This window comes from Rutidosis leptorrhynchoides, chromosome 9, assembly GCF_046630445.1.
Source record: "Rutidosis leptorrhynchoides isolate AG116_Rl617_1_P2 chromosome 9, CSIRO_AGI_Rlap_v1, whole genome shotgun sequence".
In the NCBI taxonomy this organism is placed as follows: Eukaryota; Viridiplantae; Streptophyta; class Magnoliopsida; order Asterales; family Asteraceae; genus Rutidosis; species Rutidosis leptorrhynchoides.
In genome coordinates, this window is record NC_092341.1 from 92,195,803 (window position 1) to 92,211,028 (window position 15,226).

Below are 15,226 nucleotides of genomic sequence, written 5' to 3' on the forward strand. Positions count from 1 at the left end.
TCTCATCATTACTAAGTGTCATTCTACCCTTTCTTACATCAAATAACGCCCCGGTGGACGCTAAGAATGGTCGACCTAAAATTAGAGGAACGTTTGAGTCCTCTTCTATGTCAATGACAATGAATTCGACTAGAAAGGTTAAATTACCTACTTGAACGGGTAGGTTTCCAGCAATTCCAACTGGGTGCTTAATGGTTTGATCAAGGAGTCGAACACTCATATCCGTTGGAGTTAACTCACCTACACCTAATCTCTTATATAATGAAAGAGGCATAACACTCACACTTGAACCTAAATCTGCTAGTGCATCATACATGACACAGTCACTAAGTAGACAAGGAACAATAAATTCACCCGGATCACCTACCCTAGGTGGAGGATTTGGTGGAACTGTCTTCACCGGGTTTACTTCTACTGTTTTTGTTTCTTGCACTTTTTTATTCTTCTTCTTCTTCTTTCCAGAGGTATCACAAACTTTATTACCTATTACTTGCTCATACTCAACTCCTTTTCTTGGAAACGGGATGGGTGGTCTGTATGGTGCCACCACTGGCTTTACATACTCGGGTGGTGGTGGTGGTGTAACTTCTTCATTGTTACTTACATCTAAAACTTTCCCATCTTCTGGTATTGGTTTTTCAGAATTTGTTGATATCATGTTAACATTTTCATTCCGAGGATTTACTTCATTATTACTCGGTAGCTTTCCTTGTTCCCTTTCACTCATCAATCTAACAAGAGTACCTACTAGTTTTTCTAGATTCAAAATGGAAGCTTGTTGAGTTCTAAATGACTGCTCAAACCTCTCATTCGTTTGGGTTTGAGTTTCAATAAATTGTGTTTGAGATTCAACTAGCTTAAATACCACTTCTTCCAGATTTGACTTCTTCTCGTCGGTTTGTTGTGGTGGTTTATACAAGCCAGGTCTTTGTTGATTGAAAGTGTTGTTTTGAGTTGGTTGGTTATTCGGACCTTGTTGGTTGTACGAGTTGTTGTTGGGTCCATTTGGATTGTAAAGAATGTTTTGATTTCGATTAAAGTTTAGCTTTGGCGGTTGATAATTATTCTGATAATTATTTTCCGGCCTTTGGTTCATATAGGAAACATTCTCTCGTTGTTCCATCGTTAGTTCAATGTGACAATCTTTCAATAAGTGTGGTCCACCGCATTGCTCACAACTAATTCGTATTGCGTGAATATCTTTATTCATCTTTTCCATTCGTCTTTCGAAAGCATCTATTTTTACGGAAACGGAATCAAAGTCATGGCTAGAATCGGCTCTAGCCGCTTTAGATGATCGAAAGATATCTTTTTCTTGATGCCACTCATGAGAGTGGGAAGCAGTGTTATCAATAATTTTGTAAGCTTCAGTTGCGGTTTTCTTCATAATGGAACCACCAGCTGTTATGTCGATGTCTTTTCTTGTAGCAACGTTGACACCTTGGTAGAATATTTGTACTATTTGATAAGTGTCTAAACCGTGTTGAGGACATCCTCTCAACATCCTTCCGAATCTTGTCCACGCCTCATATAATGTTTCATTTGGCTTTTGTGTGAACGTAACAATTTCTCCTTGAAGTCTCACGGCTTTAGATGCCGGAAAGAATCTTTGAAGAAAATTTTCAACTAAGACATCCCATGTGTCAATCGCCCCTTCAGGTAACGATTCTAACCAATCTTTGGCTTCTCCCTTTAAAGTCCAGGGAAACAACATGAGATATATCTGTTCATCCTCCACTTCTCGGATTTTGAATAGTGTACAGATCCTATTAAAGGTACGAAGATGTTCGTTGGGATCTTCTTTTGGCGTACCACTATATTGGCACTGATTAGTTACCATATGTAGAATTTGTCCTTTGATTTCATAATCTGGCGCATTAACTTCTGGCTTAATAATGGCGTGACCTTGGCCCGTGCGTGTGGCTCTCATTCGATCTTCCATACTTAGAGGTTCCGTTACTTCCATAATTGAATTTGTTGAATACGAATCACTAGAGGATTCTGATTTAATGGTTTGTGGCTCAGGAGGAATAATTAGTGGTTCAGGATCTTGGAATTGTCCTTGAATATGCTCCGGGTTCTTAATTGTGAAGTCGGGTTCAAAAGATGGATTATCGGAAATTTGAGTTGGAGTTCTTGTTCGACTAGATGACGATTCTAAAGAAAAATCAACGGCGACAATATTTGCTAGATGTCTTGATCGAGTTACAGGTGGTGAACGTATGAAAGGTGGTGAACGTTTTGCTCGGTGCATTCACAGAATATCCTATTAGTTATAAAAATAAGAAAAACTTATATAAGTTGTCCAATCAATAGACTTTTCTGATTTTGCCCACGTTTCGAATAGCCAAAAGATGCAGCAGAGGGGCAGGATTCGTTTGGTCTCAATATAATTGAGTACTGTTTGGCTCCAATAACCCGGTCCACGTACAAATCCAACTATTACTACGAACCAGAAAATTTTGATGTCTATCAATTTAACCACTTAAAATAAATTTTCGTAATTTTAAGAAATTTAGAGAAGAAGTAGAAAAAAATCTAAGTCCTAAAAACTAGAATGACGAGAAATAAGAAAGAAAAAGATTGCGCGTCGAAAAAGGTCGAAAAATAAAAAGGTCGAAAAATAGGCGTCGAAAAATAAAAATAAGAAAGTAGTGCGAAATACGGCGTCGTAAAATTCTAAAGCACCTAAAACTTAATCTAAGGAATAAGCACTTAAGGGATTTTACGGCAAAGCCTAAAAATTCTAGAAGTAAAAATAACTATGGCAAAACTAAACTTAATACTAAAAGTTGCGACTATAGTCTAAAAATCTAAAGGTAATAAAACTAAAAAAAACAATTTTTTTTTATAGACAAAATCTTAAAAAATATATATTTTTTTTTTAATAATTTTTTTTTTTTTACGTTTTTTTTTTTTTTTTTTTTTTTAAAACGAATTTTTTTTTCTAAAAAAAACGTTTTTTTTTTTACAATTTTTTTTTTTTTTTAAATGATTTTTTTTTACAAATTAATACTTTTTTTTATAATTATTATTTTTTTTTCAAAACTTTTTTTTAATTCATTTACTATTCATGAATAGTAAATGAAAAGAAATTAATTAATTTACTATTCACATGAAAGCGACATGATAGAAATTATTAATTACAATTTACATAATATACCCCTGAAGTATTTAATAAATACGACTTTTTAAAACTTTTACGATTCAAAATATATTCTAAAATATTATTATATTATTATATTCTATTTCAATATTATTATATTATTATATTATATTTCAATATTATTATATTATTATATTTTATTTCAATATTATTATAATTAAAAATATAGCGTTTTAGCGCTCCCCGGCAGCGGCGCCAAAAACTTGATGATGTAGCGTGAGGGTACGAAATAGTATTATTTTTAATACTAAATACTACAAAATATGACACAAGTTTTATTAATTTACGGATGGGATATACCTAAACCTTGCTACAACACTATAGGCAGTGTACCTAATCGTAGAGTAGTGTAGTTTTTAGTAAGTCCGGTTCGTTCCACAGGGAGCTGGTGATACTTACTATATTTTTAACTATATTTATACAAAATATATATAATTATATAAGTAGTAATATTATTATAAAAGGGGGGTTTTACCGTTTAATGACCGGTTTGTCGATTCTATATTTTAAGCGTAAAGATAAATAACGATAATTAAAGTGCGTAAAATAATGACAATAAATAAAATGACAGTAAATAAAATTGCGAGTAATAAAATGACAGTAAATAAAGATACGATGAGAAATATAATAAAAGAATTATGCTTATTTAAACTTCCGTAATCATGATGTTTGACGTGTTGATTTTAATTTATTACCATGGGTTAATTGTCCTTTGTCCTGGTTTATTTGATACGTCTATCTGGTTTTTGTCCATAATAGTCCATCGGTCATAAAAATAAAGTGCGAGTATCCTCGTCAAATTACCCTTATACCCGAAGTCAAATATTCCAACTGATTAAGGATTTAAACTGTGACGCAGTTATCACTTCTGTCAACAATTACACCAGTTATCACTGTATGTAATCCACCCCTATTTTAATTAGTTTATGAATATTAATTCATCCACTTGATCGGAATGAATAATCAATTACCCAACCCAATTGATTAATTAAATGATTATAACAGATTCCATATGAACATCACTAAATAGGACAACCATAATCATTATTAATTATTAGGTTAATTAATTTGAAGATAGGTTCGACAGACTCCAATGAGTTGTCACTCAATTAGACAATACCCCCCATCTATTAATAGTCAATAGTTCAATTTCCACAAGTGTCGGTCTTTTGCCCAAACCTTAATTATGGTCCAAAGTTCAATAACCCCTTCTTAATATTTTAGCCCAACATCACGATTACTTCGGCTCAAATAAGCATAATAATAACTTAGCTACGAGACATTAATGTAAAAAGGTTGAACATAACTTACAATGATTAAAAATAGCGTAGCGTTACACGGACAGAATTTCGACTTACACACTCAAACGATCTCTATCATAAATCTTATTATTATCATAATTTAAAATTAAAATTAAGATTATTGTTATATCTTATTAAGTTAACATTATGATAGAGATATAGAATATAGATATTGATAATTGATATTGATAAATAAGAAAAGATAGAAAAAGGTGTGTTTTTACATTACGATTACAAAGCCTTTTATAGGCGAATTTAGAAATTGAATTTTCACTTATGACCCCTGAACTATGCTCAATTAACAACTTTTTATTATTTAATATTATTCTTATTATGAATTATTTAAATATTATATTTTATTCTTGTGCATAGTTGACTCGTAATTTTTACACCGTTGCGTCGAGCGTTGAGAGTTGACTCTGGTCCCGGTTCCGGATTTTCGAACGTCCTTGCGTACAATTTTATATTTTGTACTTTGCGTTTTGTAACTTGTACTCTTGTCATTTTTAGACGTTCCTCATCAATAATTTGAACCTTTTTGATTGTATCTTGTACTTTTGAGCTTTTTGGACCTTTGTGTCTTCAATTCGTCATTTTCGCCTTTTGTCTTCGCACTTATTTAAAATAAACGAATATTACTTGAAAATGGAACAATTGCAACTAAAATCTTGTCTTTCTTGGGGGATTTTGCTATGAAATATATGTTCCTTTTTAGCCTTATCAATATCCCCACACTTGAGCGTTGCTTGTCCTCAAGCAATACAGTCTTGAAATAATATAATACATCACACGAATCACTTCTTTATTCTTCACACTTTGTACATCAGTGATTTTGATAGAGCGGTATAAACAATGATAGTAATGATATGGTTAAAGGTGGGTGTGTCATCCACAGTTGCCTTGGGTTTAGGACAACGACACTTGCAATCAAATAGCCGATTTACTTTCGGTTTCCAAAGCAAAGTGCACATTTGAAAGGCGGTTTACAGTCCCACATGACTATTAAAATGTAGATCCTTAAGGAAATTGGATCTTTATGAAAACATTTGATCTTTTTGAAAATTTAATCTAGCTTTTACCCTAGATAAGTTTTCTGGAATAACCCTTCACCGGTGTTTGCAAAATATTTTTGTGGGTTGTGTGGGTTTCAGATTTGAAAATTTTAGCTCAACACTTGTGGTTTTGTGTTACCCACTTGCTAACCTTGTATTAGGAAAGCAACACGTCCAGTTTACTTGTCCCGTATATTACCTTTCGGCAAACTACCGTCCGGTTGTAAAGGAAAGCGATGAACAAGAAACTGTTAAGGCAATGTCCCGTGACATGCAGATGATTATGGTCTTATTAACGTGTCGGATGCTAGAACTATCCTTGGTAGGAGCGATAGTAAAGATCATCCAATAATTTTTCGGTCTGGCACAAGGTCCTGTCTCCGACCATGCTATGCAACCACCGTTCTTACGGTTGACACCCGATTTGGTTCAGGTGACCTAATGAATTCCAGGTGAATTCTCAGGATTTTACGTTCAATGGTAATGAACGCATTGAAAATGGGTTTTCAGAAAACAAATCGGTTTTAATTTTGATCAAAATATTTTCTCGTTCAAGCTCGAGTTTAGATATCATTGAATTCCATGAGTTTGAATTCTCAATCTTTAAGGTCAATCTCTAGGATTGAGTAATATCAGTCTTAAAAGCTGATTTTTAATCTTTAAGGAGATTATCCTTTCTGGGGATCTGATTCATTAGTCTTATCAAGCTAATTTGCACGGTGCCCCCCATTGTACGAGATAAATCCTTCTCATGGTTAGGATAAATCTGACCACTTGGCGACCCTGTTTGATGCTGAGGTCCGTGGATTTCCTGCTGATTTTAGTGATGACTTTTCTAGATTTTTCGTCAACCTACAGCTGGTCTGGACGACAACTTCTTGACCTAAATCAAGAAGCACGTGTCTTTTTCGGAAGACTTTACTTCCTTTTAATGATGGAATTGATTCATCGTGTAGATCCATCTTTCTTTCAAGTATGTTACAGTAAATAGGGTAAAACAGTTAATTTAGTCCAAACAAAAGCACCTGCAATAAACTTTACAGAAACATGTGATAGATAGTTTTTAATTGAATAACTTGGTACATTCTCCCCACACTTAGTTTCTTTCTTTGCCTTTTTATTCTCCTTTATTCCATTTTAAATGAATTCAAGCATTTTAGGTTGTTTCTCAATTTATGTCCTTTCCGAGGTAACGATAATTTCGGCATTAACACCTAGTTTTATCGTTCATAAATATGTATAAACATGATTTTGAATTCATTTAGTTAAAAAATTTTAAAATTTTCATAATATTTAGAAAATAAACCAAGTATAAACCCGAGAGAATTTATAACCCTTCCCCACACTTGAGATCATGCAATGCCCTCATTTGCATGAAATCAGACTATAATTATTAATTCATGAGGGTGATTAGTGTAGAAAAGTGATTAAAAATACCCAGTTTGTAATTACAAAGCTCGTCGAATGATAGATGGCGCGCCTCATCGTTCATTCCTTCATTTATTATATCACATTTGTTGTTTTGCATCTTGTCGTCAAAATCAGTACCTTTTGCTGAACTTAATGTTAGTCTTTGAAAGTGCGTTGTTTTACCCTGTTGTTTACATGATAAAATACGAACATATATACATATTTTTAAAGTTGGGTATATTACCCCACGTTCAAAAATTTATAAAATCAAATATATATTTTTTTTTGGCATACTTTAAATCAATAAAATTAAAAATAATGATGAAAAAAATTTTCGCCCCGCCCTCGGGTAAAGTAATTTCGGCTCAACGGCCTAGTCTTCAACTCACGACGAATTTTAGAAATCATTTTTTTTCAACTTAATGAAATAAAGTAAATTTTTGTTTTTAAATTCACACAAAACTTAAAAAGAAAACATATTAATTTCATATAAAACCTAAAAAACAAAAAAAATTCAGAATGGGGGGAGAAAACTAGTTCTTTAGTGTCTGCTAGCGGAAAAGACCAATCGAATTCCATTCTCGGAACTACACGAGAACAGAACAACTAACTCCAAACAGCATCTCCTTAGTGTTAGATGAAGGGCCTCAATAGGCCATATCGTTTGGCCTTGTGAAAATTGCGGGTAGCGTGTGATCGCTTGGAAGTTTCGATAAGACAATAAACCGTAAGGTTGTCTGGTAGGTATGACTTCGGGTCATTATTATAGAGAGATGGGTGACATCGGGTGTATGGAACCTAAAGATCGATTTTCTAAAATTCGATTGATTGTGGTGGGAGTCTGCATGACACTGCGTCAAGTGCCCTTTTATACCTGCTAGTGTAATGTTCAACTCCGGTAGTGGTGTGATCACATTATGCTAGGGTGCCCGTGAGATACCCTTGGAAGCATCGGAGATTATAATAGTGATCGACGGGTGATAGTAATTCGACGATTGTGAAAGTCGAAGTTTAAGAGCATTGTGATGAATACTTCTTATGAAGTGACGGGTGAGCGAATCTTGTTGCTCTTAAGTGATAGACGGGTAAAGATGACTGGTGAGCCGGTGACGGACTTAATGGTCGGTTAGTCCGAAGGGTATGATGAAGTGTTGATATTGTGGTGGACACAATTAGGGTGTCGGAATTGTTCACTCTTCTCCATGAGAGTGAGCAATTGTCGATAAAGGTTCGTTGCGTGGAAGGGCGGGTGATCTCGACTGAGATGCACGACTGGTTAAGTGGAGTGGCATATGCCTAGTCGTAGAGGCGTATGTGACACTTTGATGGAGTTCGCTTTGCGAACGATGTAGGACTATTAATTGTATTTATGGTATGAGGATGCAATGTTATTGCGTGTACGTCACTTCAAGCGAATGTGTATGTCGGCTCTGAGAGCCTGAATTGAATTCGTGGTGATTTAGAGTGTATGACCAGTGACGAGAATGGTCATGTGTTTCGTGGAATGCTAATTCCTCAGGATGTTATCATCTTGGCGGTGAGAATATGGAGCCAAATTCTAAGTGGAGGAGTTTTTACTGCCACCCGAGGAAGCTCCAGTGGTGTTATATATAGCAAAGTGTCGGAGTGTACCGTGCTAAGCCTCAATAGGTATTCGGAGTCCCTAACAAGGAAGAGTGACGGGTTGCTAATGTCGACTCGAGATCGTGCTTTACGATTGTGAGTTACAACTCTGGAATGTTATGAGTGAAGATTGTGAAGATGGGATCGAAGGAAGTGTAAGGCTTCCTATGTAAGGTGGTTGTGTAGTACCAATGTGCGGTATGAGACCAAATGTGAAGTTTGAGATCCCGGAGTGAGAGAATGAAGTTGTCGTTGCGGGTGCTCTTGTATTGAAAAATATGGGTTGTCGTGAAACCCGGACAGTATAATTGAATGAGAACGAGTTCGATATCGTGGCGAATATTGTATTTTCCCTGTCGGGAAACGCAATCGTGGAGATTGTCAGTGGATTATTCCACTTTACGGATGATTGTGAAGAGGAAAGTGTCGATTCTGATTGTCTCACATCGAGACACGCGGATGTTGTTTGTTTGCGAGAGTGTTTTCCCTAGTGATGTGACCTATTGGTTGTATCGAAATGTCGAAGCCATCCTCAATGGACGGTCTAGGTAGGAGGATTCACCCGGCGTTGGTGAATACTTTGTGGGTCGTGTGGCGAATTGCGAATTGTTATGTTGATAATTCGCTGCTAACGGGATTCTAGTACACGAATAGTTTCCATGATAGTACTAGGAAGCCACAGTGTATGGATGTGTTGTAGGGTTTAAGGGAGAAACCTTGTGTCGAGTGTTGATGTTTCGTCTAACTCGTGGTGTATTATTGTCGTCCGGAATTAATCCAGTGACGGATGGTCGTGTGCGGATCGATTGGTGGGAAAGTGGTGCTCCTAAGTGATTATTTTGGGGTTACTGAAATTTCTTCGTTGAAGGAATGACCCAGTTGTGGAGCCGGAGGAAGTTGGTTCTCGGTCCAGAGAATGTTCATGAATGACCGGTTGAGTAGTACGTTTATGAACCGATGGAGCACGGAGTTTCAAGGAATCATGAATCCTTCTCGATTGGGATTAATGCAAGACATGGTTCACGACGTGGTGGATTTAGTAGATCGCGTTGGGTGATATAGTTATGGATATAGCTTGTTTGAAGGGATAATGATGTTTCCCGTATTTTCCTAAGTGGGAATTCTGAATGTTGAGTGTATGAGATACCGTTTGTTACGGTAATGCGCGCTAGTGATTATTAGCGTGTGGTGAGATCTTAGAGTTCACGAAAGATGTTATGGATGTCGGGCTTGGTTGTGTTTCGTAGGATTGAAAGGCACGACGACGATGGTTGTCGGTGAAATGCTCTACTTTTAAGACAATTGTGAAGTGTATGGCACGAGTTTGGATACTCGGCGTAGGAGCAAAACGGTTGCAGTTGTTTTGACTCGAAGGTTGATTACCCGATATTGTTGTTAAATATTGAGTCATTGCACGAAGCGAGAATTCGGGTGCATGATTACTACATGTGTGACTTTGCGTTGGAAGCAGAAATGTTTGAGGGAGAAGTGCTTAACTTCTAGTGTTGGTGTGGATCACGAGGACGTGATCCAATTTAAGTGGGGGAGAATTGTAACACCCTGTTTTTCAGTTACGCGTTATTTCGAACGTCATTCGAAATACGAGGCATGTAAGCGTATATTTGGATCCCAAATAAAGTTGGAGTTAAGGTTCTAAAACCTTACCATTGGATAGTAAATCTCATTACGTTTTCAACGATATTTGATTCATCGAAAATGGAGTTACGGTGTGAAAGTTACGACCAAAACAAGTTCAGAAAACTGAGTCAGTTAATCTGGACGCCGTCCAAGCTTTTTGGACGCCGTCCAAAAGGCCTGACGGGCCAGCTGTGACATTTTGAAGCTTTTAAAGGAGGGTATTTAGGTTTTTTCACTTAGGGGTCGTTTGGGCCATCAAAACTGATCTAAACTCACCCTTATTATCATTTTCACCCACAAACACTCCCAACCAAACCCTAGAGTGAGAGAGAGGAGGTTATAGAGAGAGAGTTGGGGATTTGGAGAAGAAGAAGTGTGATTCGGGTCGGGTCGCGAGAGTTAAAGTTGTTCTCCTCGTTCACGGCTACGTTGTGGTAGTGTTGGTAAGTTCTAACTCCGAGTTTTTATTGTTTGATTTGATAATCAATTTGGGGTTTAAACTTGTATGTTCTTGGGATAACCCGTTTAGTCATTAATGAAAGATTTGAACTAGTAATCGGGTTTATTGTTGATGATTGCGGGTTTTGAGTTGGTGAACGACTTAGTCTTGCTTAGAGCTCGTAAATAGTGTATAATCACTAGTGTTAGTGATTATAGGAGTGTTGGAAACCATTTGAGTATATTTGGTTGACTACTTTTGAAATAAGTCAAAATTAGGGTTTGTTAGTGATCTTGGATCAGTTGTCGATTTTGTAAGGTTTATAAACCTAAAAGGGTTAAGTTAAGAGTATAAACTTGAATTAAAGGTGTTTTGGCGTCAAAACTAACAAACGTTGGAAATTGACTTTGTTAAGGGTCGAAATGGGTTTTTGGTGCAAAACTCGAGCTAGAGAGTGTTTAAAGGCTAATTGTGATGTCTTAGGGCATTTAGGGAAAACGGGCAAGCCTTGTTAATTTTGGACCCTCGGATATCGTTAAAAGTGCAAAAAGGTGTAAATTGCACTTTATGGCAATTTGGGCGGGTCGTGAGTCCAAATGGGGGAATGGTTGATCAAATCTTTTGTAAAATGTGTTATTGGAACATAATCACAAGTTGATTGTGATTATGAGAAGTTCGGGTGAGTTTTGACTTAGTCAAAGTTAGTGCATGTGTAAATGGTCGGAAATTGCACTTATGGTGATTTGAGTATAAGCTTAGGTGTAAAGGTTATTTGTTGTGAATCTCTTAGGTGATTTACTTTTGGACGATTAGGAGCTCAAGCGGGATTGGCTCTTCATGTAATCGAGGTGAGTGGAGTAATTATACGTATGTGTATATGGCGTATTTATTTGTGGGTGTTATGGCATGAACCATCGAGTCGGTAGTGCCATAACATGTGTGTGATAAGATATGAACCACGAGCCGGTAGCATCGAGTGTGAACCACGATCCGGTAGCACTATAAACTAAGATGTGAACCACGAGCCGGTAGCATCGAGTGTGAACCACGGGCCGGTAGCACTATAAAACAAAGTGTGAACCACGAGCCGGTAGCACTATAAAAGAGTATGACTCAATTGCGTATGGTGTGAACCACGAGCCGGTAGCACCATAGCGTTTATGGTTAACCATATTGAGATTGTTGATTGTTTAGCGTATTATATATATTGAGTTGAGTGTATGCTAATGCTGTTTTGTGATAATGTACGACTTGTTAGTATTACGGGTATGATGACATGCTATTTGAGTTACAAGTTCGTATGAGGTATTTGGTGGAGGTGATTGCAAATAGATGGGTCATATTTGTATATGTATAATTATTGTATTCACTGAGCTTTTAGCTTACCCCTCTCGTTGTTTACCTTTTTACAGGTATTTTGATTATGAAGCCAACTAGTTGTTATACTAGATGCTTAGGAGCGCTTGGGCTTGATGGGGTAGCTTTTGGATATACGGACATGGATTGGGGATTTGGTAGTCCCCGAGATTATGCTCTTGGTATCGGGTTGGGTTGTAGAGTCCTAATCCGTCTTAAAAGATAAATGGGTCGAAATTGCTATTTTATTTGTAAAACGAGTCAATGTGGGCCCGGTGTTGTAAAACTTATTTTTATTGTGGAAATCTCTTAGTTTTACTTAATATGATGTGTTGTGAAAGTCGTTTCGTTTAAAAGTGTCGGGAAACGGGTTTTCCGCTCGCGTGTTATTAAAAACTGATAAGTCCCCGTTAGTTCATTTGGACGCCGTCCTAAAGTGTTGGACGCCGTCTAAGGCTTCAGTACTGGACGCCGTCCAGGAATCTGGACGCCGTCCAGATGTACAGGTTCAAAAATTTTTTTAAGGCGTGTTTTTGGTAAAACGAAGTTGGGTCGTTAAAAACGACAACTATCTTAAGTATCAACTACACTAAACAACAAAACAAAACATTAAAAATAAACAGCGATAGCGGTCGAGAGAATGCTGACCGAAACTACAGCAATAACATAACAAACCCGTCGATCGCAGTGTAGACCATACTAGTCATAAGAAAGAGCCTAAACCGTAATAAACCAAATCCTCCTCCTGATCTGAAGCAAGATCTCCAATAGTGATATCGTCGCCTAGTTTAAACCTGAGGTCACCCCCGGAAAAGAAGAAACATGCAAACACACCCACGTCAATAGAAAACCCTAACCCGTCACGGACCCACACCACCACCAACCTCGGTCCCCAAAAACCCTAACATGTCACAGACCTCACAACCACAGCCAACCCCCCGGTCTCCCACCACCCACCCACTTTCCTCAATCTGCCTTTAGCGGCTTTCACTAGCTGGGTGAAAGACAGCCACAAGTCATGAAACAAAGACAGCACAACCTCCACCACCAATAAGATGGTGAGCCCCCATAAGCCATTGTGCAAGCACCCCACACCTCCCCCATCTTTCGGTTACCGCTGTTGGCACCACCAACAAGCCGGTAGTCCACAACAGTCACCAGATGACCGAGGGAAGAACCATCAAATCTCGGGCGGCCAACACCAACTGGGTGGTGTGCCGCCGGACCCTGTTAAGCATGAAGAGCAACAGGTGGAAGCACGGGAGGAAAAGTAGGAGCTGTGTGAATTAATCTATAATACTACGACAATGAGGTAATCCACCTTTTGCAATTCAATAATGTACATAACTATAAAAACCCAAAATAGATACATGTTAGGAATTTATTAATAACAATACCCTTGCAGTTAACGCTTAACAAAAATAAATCATAAATGTGACCGATGTAATATCTAAGTTTTACATGCTCTAACATCACCAAAGTATTCGCTTCCTTTAGATATGTAATAAAACTTTTGACTTTCATTTGAAAAACTCGTGCAATAACCTTAGCTCGATCAATAGGGTTAAATGATTAAAGACAGTTAGATGCCTCCTAATCTCTAGCCACTTAACGTTTCAAGTAAAAGTTACGAAAAATTGGGGTTCTTATAGATTCTATATGTAGCCAACACGTCAAGATAGTGATTGTATATATATCTTGGTCCTATAGTAAAGGAGGTAAGTAAATTCATACGGGTTCCCACATCTACTCCGATATGACCAACTCTATTTATTGCATTATAGAATGCAAAAAGATAATCATTTTATGTATCTTCCTAATTGTGCCAAATATAATCTATAACTTCTAATTCAGTACTACAATAGGCAGTGACTACATTGAAATGTCCCGTTCATATTGATTATAAACGTTCCATATTAATTGATTTCGTCGCGAGGTTTTGACCTCTATATGAGACGTTTTTCAAAGACTGCATTCATTTTTAAAACAACCATAACCTTTAATTTATCGATAATGGTTTAAAAAGCATTACGTAGATTATCAAATAATGATAATCTAAAATATACCGTTTACACACGACCATTACATAATGGTTTACAATAAGAATATATTACATCAAAAATAAATTTCTTGAATGCAGGTTTTACATAATATCGTACAAGCATGGACTCCAAATCTTGTCCTTATTTTAGTATGCAACAGCGGAAGCTCTTAATAATCACCTGAGAATAAACATGCTTAAAACGTCAACAAAAAATGTTGGTGAGTTATAGGTTTAACCTATATATTTATCAAATCGTAATAATAGACCACAAGATTTCATATTTCAATATACATCCCATACATAGAGATAAAAGTCATTCATATGGTGAACACCTGGTAACCGACATTAACAAGATGCATATAAGAATATCCCCTATCATTCCGGGAAATTCTTCGGACATGATAAAAACGAATTCGAAGTACTAAAGCATCCGGTACTTTGGATGGGGTTCGTTAGGCCCAATAGATCTATCTTTAGGATTCGCGTCAATTAGTAGATCGGTTTACTAATTCTTAGGTTACCAAGCAAAAGGGGCATATTCGGCTTCGATCATTCACCCATATAATGTAGTTTCAATTACTTGTGTCTATTTCGTAAAACATTTATAAAACTGCATGTATTCTCATCCCAAAATATTAGATTTTAAAAGTGGGACTATAACTCACTTTCACAGATTTTTACTTCGTCGGGAAGTAAGACTTGGCCACTGGTCGATTCACGAACCTATAACAAATATGTACATATATATCAAAGTATGTTCAAAATATATTTACAACGTTTTTAATACGTTTTAATGTTTTAAGTTTATTAAGTCAGCTGTCCTCGTTAATAACCTACAACTAGTTGTCCACAATTAGATGTACAGAAATAAATCGATATATTATCTTGAATCAATCCACGACCCAGTGTATACACGTCTCAGGCTAGATCACAACTCAAAGTATATATATTTTTGGAATCAACCTCAACCCTGTATAGCTAACTCCAACATTACTGCATATAGAGTGTCTATGGTTGTTCCAAATAATATATATAGATGGGTCGATATGATATGTCAAAACATTTGCATACGTGTCTATGGTATCCCAAGATTACATAATATATTAGAATACATGTATAATATAATATAAGTTAGCTAGGAAATGATTAATATAGATTTGTTACCAATTTTCACGTAGCTACAATAAGCAAAAATAT

General features: G+C 36.6%; 1 non-coding gene across 1 annotated transcript; it reads left to right on the forward strand.

Annotated features, from left to right (window-relative positions):
• Positions 1 to 1,475: 1,475 nt before the first annotated feature.
• On the forward strand, positions 1,476 to 1,582 carry LOC139869540 (small nucleolar RNA R71). Its single transcript, XR_011766148.1, has one exon. It is a non-coding gene; the product is annotated as a small nucleolar RNA R71 (small nucleolar RNA).
• Positions 1,583 to 15,226: the final 13,644 nt, after the last annotated feature.